Below are 13,865 nucleotides of genomic sequence, written 5' to 3' on the forward strand. Positions count from 1 at the left end.
TGCTAGAATGAGATCAAGGCCGAGAAGCATGGAAATAATTGTGAAAGGCCTTAACGAGATTTCTTATTCAGTCCTCGTAGATGTTTACTTGCATTTAAATATGGGGCACGTCTTTCATTTTACGAGTAAATTCCAAGCCAAGAATTTTCAGAAACTTTTTGCTCACAGGCTCTTGGAAAGAATTCGTATAAATGTAGCTTTCTCGTGGTTTAATTTTTCCCCTCATCCAAGAAACTATTGTAGAATGCCTGTATTTATATGCTCGGGTAAGTCTATACAAGTCAGTGGATATTTCCTCGTATACCTTGCTCGTTTAGCTTTAAGTATGGCTTAAATTTATTCCTCGTAAAAGTATTAATGATATCTTGAGTCCGTACGACTATTTAAGAAAAACTGCATCGAAAATAGCCTACGCAGAGTTTCTCTTTTCTGCTCTGTGGGGAGACAATTTTTCTTGAGGGCTGCGTTGTTACCTCTTTTACCTTACCTCTCAAAATTTTCTCAACATAATTGTAGTATTTGCACTGATATAAATCATACATAGAGAAGGTAAAATATGCTGATATTTATCATATGATGCAAATGCATCGTTGAGTGGTAACTATGATGCGCAAATATACTATGTGAGCAGAATAATTCGTATTTTTCTGTTTGTGTGACGAGTGGAGAGTTTACATTTTTTCTCCCTCAAATTTAATTAATAATTTAGGCCAAACTTATTTGGTTGCATTGCATCCGGCGCCGGTGCCGGAAATGGCACCGGTTTTGCCGGTACGTGTGAAAACGGCCTTACACTTTTTGACGTGCACCGGTCACTATTAGAATGATCCCATGATCTCATTTTATTTATTATCTTAGTCGAAATAGTGTATTTCATTAATTTTGATAGTCGTGTTCACAATAGATGCTATGAAATTTCAATTGCTGTCGACATCAAAATGATATGCCGCTGTACTTTGCAAATGTATATCATGTCTGATGCGCATGATAAAATAATGAACAATATGCGTTCAAAAATACGCAAAAGCCATTTTATTAGCCTGCATAAATGCTTTCAACTTATTGTAGAAGATAAATGCTGTAAACGTAGTAATTTTCCCTGGGTTGAGTTAAAAAGTCATGAAGTAAATAAAACGGCTAATTTCACTGTGTGAGGAGTCACTTATTGTGGTGTATCTACATTTTTTATTTCAAAAAAACAAATTGCAATTAAAAATAAATTGTTCTTAAAAATGACGTATTGTTTATTTTTATCACGCTCACAGCGTAGATATAAATTTGCAAAGTATAGCGGTACATCATTTTGACGCCGGCAGTAATTGCTGATGCGACGCGAGATGATTCTGCGATCGGATATCTGTCGTGTTTCATTTTTCTCAGTCGTTCCTGGCATAAAAGGCCCTTTATAATAATCATCTTTTGATATTTCTTTCCTCGAGTTAATATTTAACCCTTTTAAGTGAACACCTTGCAAGATTCATCGCGGGAGAATGGGATAGACGGCGAGGGCTGGCATCAGCGCTTGATCCGCTCTTGGGCAGTCTGGAGTCAACGAAGTGGAAAAATCCGACAACGGCTTAACTTCATCAAATTCAAAGAAAAATAAGAGCCCGTAACATCCTTCCCGCCCTCGCAACCCAGCTAATTTCCATTTTCTAGCAAACAGTGGTGCTCGTTTTTATGCAAATTTGAGGCACCCTTGGGGTGTTTACTGTATTTCCTCTGCTCTGAGAGTTCCTCGACCTCTTCTAAACTAGGAATATGAAAGTTTGCGTGTAAATTTATGCCCTAGGCCCTAACTCTACGAATAGAAAATAATATGAACATTAAGAGAGCTCAACCACTTTTTTCTTATTAAAAGCTCCAACTCTCTTCTCACCAGGAAATTACGTATGATCTAATTACACTGGCCGCAAAATGGCTGGTAGCATTGGCTTGAACGACGACCCTTTCGATCACATTTCTGATTCGATTTTATCTTTTATTTATTAATCCTAGGAGACTGTGAAAGAACGCTGCTTGTAACCACTAATGAGGGATAATATACTCGTTTCATTCGAAAGGCTTACTAAAGCTGCCCGTTAAACACGGATCAAGGATTAGAACTTCATACCATTCAGTGATATTTTAAATATTTAGTAGGTTACGAATAAAAAAGAATTGGCCGAAAAATATAATCATTTATTATGTACCGTATTTAATTTGTATCTCAGCTGCACAAAGTTTTTTTAAATTTGCTTTTGAAAAATAACTTCGTATCCATCCATCAAATATTTCAAAATCCAAAGTGAATAAGTGTAATTATTTCACGATTAAACATTACATATATCAACAATCGTTTATGTTATCCATATTATTTGAAATTTGGAAATATTTTCATTAATTCATGCTAAAGCGTCCTAGCGAACATTCATTGCTATTTTTATATTTTTATGAGCTGTAGGCTAACAAAAATGAAGTGATTTTTATTAAACTATGTCAAATGAGTTCCCATACAAAGTTGATTGGTCTCTGAATCACTCCTTTAAAGATAAATTTTGGTCAGAGTACTGAATTGGTGTTGCGCGGGCTACTAATGCGAACGTTAGAACATGCAACGCTATCAATATTTTCCTGCTTGATTTTCATACAAGTTATAGCCAATACTGATAAAATAACATAAAAGTTACAAATGAATCATTACCGAATGCTTATTCTCAGCGGCCAATGGCTTCCTTAACACTTTAACTTTATCTCTTACAATTTGCGCGCTGTGACTTCAAAATACTTCGGTTGGAATGGGTGGGCTTTTATTAGACCAGAAAAGCCTCAAGCTTTCACAAAGTTAGTATTTACCGCAGATTGGATAACTTTTACGTGCCTAATTCGAAAATTTCGCTACTGAAGTTTCTGAAATAAGGTCTTTCGCACCAAAACCTTGAGAATACGATAATGGAGTTGCCCGCAATCGATGCTCTTAAAAACTTGCATTTTCAAGATCATTAGCCCTTGGGAATCGGAAAAATCAGCCCAAACTATTGAGCACGCTCAAATTCTCAGATGCTTTGATATGCACTTCCATTGTGGCTTGACATTTTAAAGTAAAATGAAGTCTAATTTCGGGTTTGTAAATGCTTTCATTAAGAGATCGAGAGGCAAACGGCTGTGGTAATATTTGGATGAGGGTGACACCTATTTTTCTTAGCTGTTACATAACTACATTTGCTGCAAACTATGTACCTGTTGGCCAGAATAAAATGCAGTCACTTAAAAATTTTTGAGACAGTCCCAAGTGCAAAAAAGTTTCTGTTAAGTTTGTCCTTATATATCCCTTATTGAATTCATTATTATTTTTTTGAATCAATATGGACCATCACCGAAATTTTACCATTAGACTAATGGATGGGATTGCTATTAAGATTTTCTTCGTTAGATATTTCCTTAATTCTATTCTAAATAACCTATTTATTTAGTTACCATTGAAAATGAAAATTTATTCTGCCTTCCCATATTTAATGAAACATTTAGTTCAAAAGTCCATTTGGCACTGAAGCTTCTCATTTCCTTACATGTCTTTAAAATTCTTGGTGACAAATACAATTTTAGAAGCGCTAGAAAGCAGTCATAAATAAGAATTCACTCAGGTATTGACCTGGCAGAATTAGAAGACTACATTGTCTATTACCTATTTTAATCTTTACTGTAATGGCATGCTTTATTTTCCTTAGTAATATTTACGAATATCCTTGTAACCACGAATGTATTTGTCCAAATATGTGGGGTAAAAAAAATATTGAATAATTATATGCTTAACTATTGAATAAAAACCTACTAATAAAATAAATATGATGAGAAAAAATGACAATTAACTATTTTATTCGCTCTAAAAATTTTTCTTGAAAGCTATACTGAAGAGATGAAATATAAAGTGGAGGTAAGAGTCTCTTGAAGCTCTTGAGGGCTCAGAAGTATAATTGAGGATGACATTTTCGGGAGTTCCAAGTTATTTGTGAGAAGGTAGAAAACGGGCCAATGTGATGATGGAAAAGGACAGAGAACGGCGAACTGGATTGGTTGGGGAAGACATTTTTTCCTGGAAACAGCAAGAGAGAGATGTGTATGGGATTCTGGATCTCGAAAACTTGAGCTGGACTCGGGATTGGGAAAGTGAAGGGACCAAGGGTGCAAGAGGAGGAGGTCTGGTTTGGCGGCGGTTTGCGGTGAACGGTGGAGAGAGAGGAAGGGGAAGGATGGGCAGGTCACAGGTCAGGACGTGCAAGGGATAGGAATAAATGTCGAGGGGTTTTGAAGGCAAACAGGGGAAGAGAGCTTCGACTTCACTACCAAGGTGATTGTCGGGGGGGTCTCAGGTGAAGGGAAGGAGGGGGACGTGCGGTTAGTGAAGCAAGAGGGTCAATTCAGCAGGTCGTGGTGGCTGCTGCTGTGTGTCCGTACGTTTTGTCTGGGAGGAGAATTCATGTGAGCCTTTTTGCCGGATTTACTACCGTGGGCTCTTCGAGGAGAGGGAATTTTAGTGGGAGTGTGTGTGTAATGGAAGAAGCCAGTATCCATCCCCTTTCCCCTTCTTCGTCGCCGGCCATCACTCCGATGCCAGACGCTGAAGCCACGTGAAATCGTGCGGAAGCGATAAGGCTTACGTATACGTAACGGGGACGTGATTCGACTCTATTATTTTTTCTCTTTTTTCTGTCTGAGGCAAGAGCGAAGGTTTGCCATACGGGTGAGATAAATGGATAAACAGCCTGCAGTATTTTAGACGTGGGGTGAGAGGTTCGCATATGATTTAATACCAAGCTACTAAACGGCATGAAAGATCATGTTGATGGAAGAATATTACAACTTATTACAATTCCCAAATGCATTAGGGCTATTTTAAAATTCAGAAACGTCATGATGAAGTTCTCAATGATTTATCATTTCGTGCATCTGTGGAACACATTCATTGCACAGAATTGAAAACAAGCATGTAGTTATAAAAGTTATATAATATATACATATAAAAGTTATTTTCATAACTTTTCTCATTTTAACTTCTCAATTTAATATGAATCTTTAATATAAATACTTATGGCTCGAACTTCGATTTATTTATTGAATAAAGTACTGATAATGATGATGAAACTGGATGAAAAGGTGCTCGTAATATTTTTCCTTCACGTTTATACCTAAATCTTCGCATGTTATAAGACATATCTCTGTCATGGAAAAACATTTTGTTTTCAGACTTCATTATCATTCTATGGCTCACCTGTGAGTGTTAACTCTTTTCCGTAAAACTATTAAACGTTGCATAAAATATTCTCTATTCGAAATATTTGTTTGTATCCAGCCATTTATGAGTCTTAGAAAAGATTTGTCTTAGACATTTGTTTTAAATGGAGAGTTTCAGCAATTGAAGCGATTTATACCCTTATCCTTAGTAAAAATTTGGTTTCCTTTTACAAAAATTTAATCTCCCAATGGAATCATTACACTAAAGATGATATTAATATCCCTTTCATTAATGTTTAGAGTTTTAGTTTTAAATATTTTACACCTATTCCTTTAAATGAACCTTCAAGATATTCGAGGCAATCCACTTCAGAAAGTGGATTAAGGAGAAACAAAAGGAACGATTTGGTAATGATTGTATTTTTTTATATAAAGAATTTTATGACTAAATCAGAAGCAATTATATTAATATACAGCTGGAAACTATATCTTTTCTGAGTATCTGCATATATTTAGATAAATAATTTTTTTCCATCTTTTATATTCCCTATCTCTCTCTGTTACACGTTACACTATGTATTCAAGTTATTTGCTCTGAAGCGTAAAAACATCCAACTCTAGATACCCGTTGGGAGTAATGATACAAACAGCTGTAGTAATTTTCCTCACTTTTTTCATTTGTTCAGCTAATTTAAATGTTTACACATCATTATCATGAGTGGTCTAATTATGTGTAAGCATTGAAACCGGTCGAGCAAATTAAAAAGTGCGGAAAATTACTACAGCTGTTTGTATCATTATTATCGATGAATTTCCACAAAGTGAACTCGTCTATAATCAATATGACACATGGAAAGATTAATGTTTTCCGTAAGCTCCTTTTTCATACCTTTATATGATGAATATTTTCTACCTAATGCTCAGTGCAGCTAGCAGGGTGTAGTTTATAAAACGTGGTGCTCTTTGAGAGTAGGGTTAACTTATTATTTATTTTCCTTTTACTACATTAATTAGATATTAATGTATAATTTTGATACAAGGAATAGTTACAGCACCTTGAAGAACTACTCGTCATATGAGCTTGGATATTCAGAAAACTACGTTAATTTTTAATGGAAATTGCGCTGGAAAACAATATAGCATTCATAAAAATTGTGATTGCCCTTCTGAAGTTTATGAGTATTATTGTTTTATTATATTTTATAAAATAGCTCCCTCTGTACGGAATATTGTTCATGAATTGTAAGCAAGTTTGGAACATCCTCAGATTAATTGGCTTAATATGACTTTGGGGAGTAATGTGTCAGCTGCATGCCGCATTCCGTGATGTGAAGGAATAAGTCACTTAGCAGCCATTCATTACTTTGCTTACATTCATCACATAAAGGCGGTTGAGGCCTGACATAGGCTGGTGTTGTTGTTTCTGGTGTCGCTGCCTTGAACTCCATTCCCCGGTGAGGAGCAACTTCTCCGCATAAACTTTTTATATCAGTGCCGACCCGGTTTCCGTGCTCCAACCACTTTATCAAGGGTGAGTGAAAGGGTCGCATGAGACCGTTTCGGGAGCTTGAAAGCTGGGACCGAATAGAGGGATAAAAAAGCAGTGGAAGGACAGAAGTAACTTCCCATTGTGCTTTGCTACCAGTGACTCAAACACAGGAGGAAACGTCAACCCATTTTTTTTAATGAATAACCACGGTGCGCCCGAACGAATGTCGCGTGACCCTGCTTTTTGTCCGTCTAAGCCAGTGTGGATGAAGATTTATTATGCTTAGCAATGACATGCATGGATTTTTACTCATTGCAATGCAAGAGTACGGGATTATTCACCAATTGTTCTATCTCCCATGCACTTATATAACATTTATTTTGAACCATTTATTGGGCTTACATATTATTTAATTTTATTCTTTCTTCTTGGATAATGATTTTTCATAATATAGAAAGGTTTTTATGTCTTTGACTTACTTCTGTACTCATAAATTTTGGAAAACGGATTAAGACTGAAAATTTTTGTGGCATGAAAAGCAACGGGGTACAATGATACACCCTGACATTTTTTGCTGAAAATTGTCTTCACAGTAGACGGTTTAAAACATGGTCCTTGGGGTAGAAAGTCTGCCAATGTTGCTTCATTCACACGAGTTATAGAGGGTCCGGTAACAGAAACTAGGCTATCAGAATTTCCATGGTGTAGTCACCCATAATTAAGAGCGAATGCATCGACGATCTGAGCATGAAATGGATCATGATGTATGCTCGAGAAACATAAATACCAGATTTTTGTTACACTAGAACACTGTTTGCAAGCGTCTGATTCCCAAATGTTCACTTCTTGTAGATGTCGCCCAACTTCTCCTAGCCGTCACTGTCATTTGTTTGTACATACTTCGTTTTGTTGATACACTGAACAAATTATCCCCTTATAGAGGAGAATATGTTATAGAAAACTTCCAGTAAAGCACTATTTCAGACTGATGGCACGTTGATGGTGGTGGCCCCCTTGACTTTCATGCTGATTTTCGCCGAGAGCATGCAAAATAAGACATTCAAATTCATATGCCGTCTAATAACTTTCAAATCTTTGGAGAGATTTTTTTATTTACTTCCTATACCTGAAATTATAAATTGCGTAAATGTTTGGAGTATTTTTTCTCCCCTATTAATTTTTGTGATCCAGATAGGGTATCAGTTATCTATTTCTTATTATAAAAGTATTCATTCTCTGGCGCTGAATCAAGCATCCCTCATCACCAAAAGCTGATAAATGAGCTCTTCTCATTGTGCAATGTTTTGTGCTGGATGAGTTCCGCAATCATAAATAAGTATTGACCTCTTGGTTGAAGGGAGTCGCTGAATTCAATATTTCACGTTAATTATTTAACTTTCCCTATAATTGACTCGGAAGCAGTTTTTCATTATCGATTGACATTCACGAGAAACGGTGAAAAACTCTGAACTCAATTTATAATTCATGGATGAGTAAAAAAAGAATAATATAAAGCTGCCAGATTTTTATACGTATTTTTTCAACTTCAATTGATTTAATTCCGGTAATAATGAGAATGAATGACCGGATTCTTTTCTATTCTTTCGTGTTCCCGTATCATTGGTTTTATTGGCTTACGTGTGGTATTCGCGATGCTTTGTTGATACCAAATGGAGTTAGTCGGATCACCTTGTATCATCTATTATTTTGCTTCTGTTACCTTTGCAGTAGCTACCGTATTACACGCGCCTTTCAAGAAGCATAAAAATTAGTTACAATTTTGGAATAGAATGGTTGATATCGATCATTTTTTAGCTTTCCTGGAGAAAACGTTTCCTTTTCACATTCGTAATTATTGTGAGTTACTTACAAGTAGTTATTCTTCATTATGTTTTTGCTCGGATAGCTTACTGCCGCGGATTAGGCTAGTTTTTTCTGAATCCTTGGACGTCATTTTCAGTGGGGTGGCAAGTCATACAGCTACTTGTAATCACAATCGTATGATACTAGAAAAGCACTTACATGCCTAGAATTCTTAAAAAGTCCTTCTGTCCTATGGACAACAATTTTTAATTCGATTACACTCTTGACAGTGGAAATATATGTTCACAACTCATGAAATTAGCCCGATATAATTAAGGTTTTTGATCATTTTTGACACTTTACTTACATATTAGCTGGTACTTACCCATTGATCTTTAGATTATCAACCGGAAGTGATTGTTGGTGATGTTCAAATGTGGCTTTGCTGTCCTCGATGGACCGCCAAGACCTAAAGCCAAGGACTATGATCACCGACAGAATTGTTATTAAGGGGCCTGAATAGAGTTTGGTTCTGGGCTGTGATCCGGAAAATGAAAGGTTTTCGTATTGCTTCCTGGTACAAGGGAATGTTTTCCTGATAAGAACTTGGCAAATTTCCTCCCCCTGGCAATCGGCAAGATTTAAATGCATGAAATATAGAAGGTAGAGTCATTGTGAATACTTATACATGAATAATTATTATGTATCTATCGGCTTTAAAAATATAAGACTATCGAATGCACTGTTTCATTTTCAAATATATGTTATTTTTCGTATATTTACAATGCCTATTTATTTTAAATATATAGCTTATGTATTTCTTATATTTGCTCGCATGATCCTGTGAGTGATCACCTGATCATTCAGCATGATCAATCGCATGATCATTCGCATGATCATTCACCGTGTATAGCGGCCTTTATAGCTTACAAGGTGGACAATAATATAAATGTGGGCATTTTAATTTAGGCATAAGAAGAGCTGAAAAAAACGTTACTTTAAATTGTAAATTAAACTGTTTGGTTTGAGTCGTGGAAAAAGCGATCGTGAAAATGTTCTTTTTCGCTTCTTTTAGGGAGAAGCTTTCCTTTTAGGGCTCCTTGACCATATCGCGGCTGGTGCCCCTCGGTAACTACCACTTTTCTACTGGCAATAAGTAAGGAAAGGAATGAAGTAAAAGGGAGCGAAATAGTGTAGGAGATGGTGAGCAGGGATGTAGTCCGAGGCCCACCCTCGTGTATTCCGCTCGTCTGTTTTTTATGCCTGTTCCCTTCAAGCGTTCCATCTGCACCTCCCCATCATACACATCGCCATGACCGCCGCGCTGCAGACCCCGTCCGAGCGCTACAGCCGTGTTATACAGATCTCCTGGGCAGAGTATGCCCCCTGGGCATTCCCTAAAATATGGAATATTCCGTCCGGGCAAGTAGACAGTCGGGGTTTCGCTAAAGAGTTACATTTTACTGCCCGGGGTCGCTGGAATTTCATGAGCAGTGTTCACTAGGGTGTTTTGTTTCGGCCCATTTTTTCATCAAAGCTATTGGATTACGCGTTAAAAAATTTGCCAGTCCCTATCTATGCTGCAGATATGAATCTTATAGATTACGCTGGATGTTGTAAGCTGAAAACTTCGACGCAAACGTTCAATATCTATACGAATAACTTCATTTTTTGCTTTTTCATCAGGGGTGACCATATTTTGAGACTTCTCTTACTATGGAGACATAATGACATAAAAACCTTAATATTTAATTTACGAGACAAATTTAATGTTTTAATGATGATTTTTTCATTGTCTCGATTTGGCTAGTTCTTCCGGGAACTACTATTTACTCCGATGAAAATTTCACAAAGCGAGGGACAATAGTTTTCTCAATACTAACGTTGCAAGGGTTCGGGTGAATAAAAATCGGATGAATCGCAATTTTATCTATAATTATAATAATATTGTTCTTGTGAATTGGCCTTGCAAGCGAATTCCACATACATACATAAATCTAATGTACTTACCTCAAATGCCAGTTCACCATTATAACCACAATTTTAGTTTCTTTTTATCGATGGATTTACCTGAGATTTTTTCACTCATTATTGACTCATTCCATTTAGTTTACCACGAAAAAAATAAAATTTATTGAGGTTTATGGTAAAAGATGTTTGGCACAATCAAGAATGTGAACGGGAGTTAATATGGGCTATTAGGAAGCCGCTGCCAGATGGGATACCATACCAGCGCTTAACTCGCACTCGTCTTGATGTTGTCAAATGTGTTGCATTTCAATTTTTGAACGTGAATTGCAGTGAAAATCATACTATCATTGATAAACATTCTGTATCTTCACTATTTCCTGCCAACATTTCCAGATACATATTGATTTACCATGACATTTAAGTATTTTTGTATTGAGTATTATAAATTATCGGAAATGTAAAGAGTATAACTTCTCCTACTTAATTAAAACGTAAGGATATAAAATTACCTCTACCTTTGTTGTGAGTTTGGAAGTGACAGCGCACAGTGGGCGGAAATCGAAAAAAGCTTGACAAAACTAATATCTCCGTTATTATTCAACGTAGATCCACGATTTTTTCGATTTTGAATTATTTTTACCTTCTTAATCCGATTCTAATGTTATTTTTGATCTAGAACAATCAGGGGCCTCTCTAAAACAAAATGGCGGAAACAGTAAAAATTCCCAAATTTTAATATTAAAAGCGCTGCATGCTAGATGCTTATTATATTCATACAAGTACTATCACTGACTTAGAAACTTTGATACATAACCCTAAACAACTTAACCGTGATGTATCGATACATCATAGAATGTATAGATGCGTGGTATCTATGTAATATTAAGGATATGGATTTTACCAATGTATTCCACGGAAATTAATGCAAGTATTTTTCGATTATTTTCATTAGAAGTTAAAACCATATTTCTGTTTCTGAAATGAATGACTAATGAAATGGAAATAATGCATACCTGAGTAAATACAGTTATAGGCCTTCGTCATGTCAATCAATCTCGTCTCCATCTGACTCTGCGTTCTCGTCAATCAGAAGGAGGTTCCTAGCTCCCTTAGGTACCTTCACATTTCCGTCATTCGAATCGATTGATGAAGATACTATTGCGTCCGAAGATAGAAGAAGTCTTAGAAAAATAAAATTTTGCACTGGAAAATTTTCTGGAGTGCTGCTCTTTGAACCTCCTAATATCCTTGTGCCTCGATTCAAGGGCCTCCTTCGACAATTTTCCAATGGGTAGCACTGCTGCGTTTACAATAAACGCTCCATGTATGTATTAGAATCTTATGCACAGTTGGGGGTATATAATACCATTCAGAGTGCTCCACATAAAGGGCGGTAGTGGAAGAGCAATACTCGCGGAAACGATCTTCATCAATTAGAAGTCGCTAATTTCCCAAAAAATCCTTTATCTCTGCATCTCCCCCAATACTAATTTTTTTTATAGAAATTTGAATGCCAATAGTTTTTTCGACTCTACCGTCTACACCCTTCCTTGGCACATAGCATCGTGCAGTTCTTTTCGAGTCACTTTCCTCCTCTTCGTTTTCTCCCCTGTCGGAGATAAAAGCTTCTAAATCTACAAGCCACAAAAAATTGCTACATTTTCTAACGTTGCCTTATCGACATAAAACATTTCGACAACTAGTCGTGTTAATCATACCTGTGACCGATTCATGTATTCCCTCCGTCGTGTGCGACCTCTCTGTATTAGAGTAAGTTCGACAACCGGTAACCAATCGATGGGCTCACCTAGGAGAACTCCTCTGTCAGTAGTCACTGTGGCTAAAAGACGTCGATGTTTCAACACTCACCAGCTAAGTTAGACTGACCGGTTGAGTAAAACTGAGGAAGCAAGACATTATCTAAGACAATAGAACGTGTGAATTTTTGGGAAAACCGCCCGGTAAATCGCCAGCTAACTCGTTCACTAGCGTGTTCCAGAGAAGCGATCTTTTGGATGGCAATAACCGATGCACGTGCGCTGCGGTGGTAAAACAAATAGCGGCGAGTTTCAAAGAAACAACCTAGCCCCAAACACCAAATTCAAGAGCCCCACATTTTGAAGGAACAATAAGCTGGAGTAGTCAAGAGGTGTTACTTAGAGAACTACTAGTAGTGGAAGCGGATTACCGCCCCAAGGAACAATTGCGGTCTGTCGGTCGTGTGCACTGACCGCGCCTGCTTCGATTCTTTCCCTCTCCTCAAGGTCGGAGGGATTTCTAGTTTGAAGGGACCTAAAGTGCGGGAAATCCCCTGTACATATGTGTGTGAGAATAAGTACGAATAAGGGAACAAAGCACTCTGCCGACGTATGGTCACACGTCCTCATAGGGCTCATGGGTGACCGGCGGCAGCGGCGAATTTTCTACTTTCTATGTGCAACAAGAGAGTACGAAATTTTTTTGGACAAAATATTGCCTTTACATTTAGATTTCACATCTTTCCTAACAATTGGGGTAAAAATAATAGTGGTGGAACCATTATTTGCTTTAAACTGGAGCAAAAACCAAATCAGGGTAATCCGCGGCCGGGCCGGGCGGCAGCGTTGACTTTTTATACATATCCCATCAACAAGCAAGGTAGCAAGTTGGAGCAAGATTTTTCTTTTGGATCATATAGTCAAGATTCAGGTCTTTATTTCCATATGAATTTTAAGATCGAGTCTCGTCGCCCTCATAAAGTTTTTTTCCACTTTATGTCAAAAATAGTCCAAAAACAATGCACTTTTGAATGTTTAATTATTATATGAAAAATTGATAAAAATAAATAAACTATCCCATGTAATTCTTAGGAAAGGTTTACCCTTTTACAAAATATGCGTAGAAATTTATGGAAAACTATATTAACGGCTCAATAGCGAAAGTAAATACTCGATTTTTGCAGAAATTCAGAATTGACATTTTTTATAATTTTTTCTCGTCTTTAACGGATTCCAATGATTTAATGGGTGAACCAAATATTGAAATAGCCATAGTTACTTAATCCTTGGACATTATTCTATCGGACTGTACCATTTTTGTTTACGAAAAAAATAGTGAAAATTTAGGGTTTTGTCACACTTTTTTCGATTTCCGCCCACTGTGCAGCGTGAGAATAAGGAGCCAGCTGCTCCGGCCGTTGGAAGTCGGAGGAAACGGAGGTTACCAATAAAGCTTCGGTTGGGTGTTACTAGGGTGGGAGACTTCGAATAGGAGAGATGTGGGAACATTGGGTGGCTGTGGTGATGACAGGCCTCACGAGGAAGCGAGGAGAGAAGGAGCCTTGGACACATGGTGAGAAAATACGGTGGAGCTCGTCCGGTTACCGGAGGAAGCAACGTTAAGAGAACATTGG

The 13,865-nt window shown here is 37.1% G+C and overlaps 1 protein-coding gene across 1 annotated transcript in view; it reads left to right on the forward strand.

The window, feature by feature from the left end:
* The window catches only part of LOC124157128, a 225,279-nt gene that overhangs the window by 109,650 nt on the left and 101,764 nt on the right, over positions 1–13,865 (forward strand). The window lies entirely within an intron of this gene.

This window comes from Ischnura elegans, chromosome 4 (assembly GCF_921293095.1).
Source record: "Ischnura elegans chromosome 4, ioIscEleg1.1, whole genome shotgun sequence".
NCBI classification, from domain to species: Eukaryota; Metazoa; Arthropoda; class Insecta; order Odonata; family Coenagrionidae; genus Ischnura; species Ischnura elegans.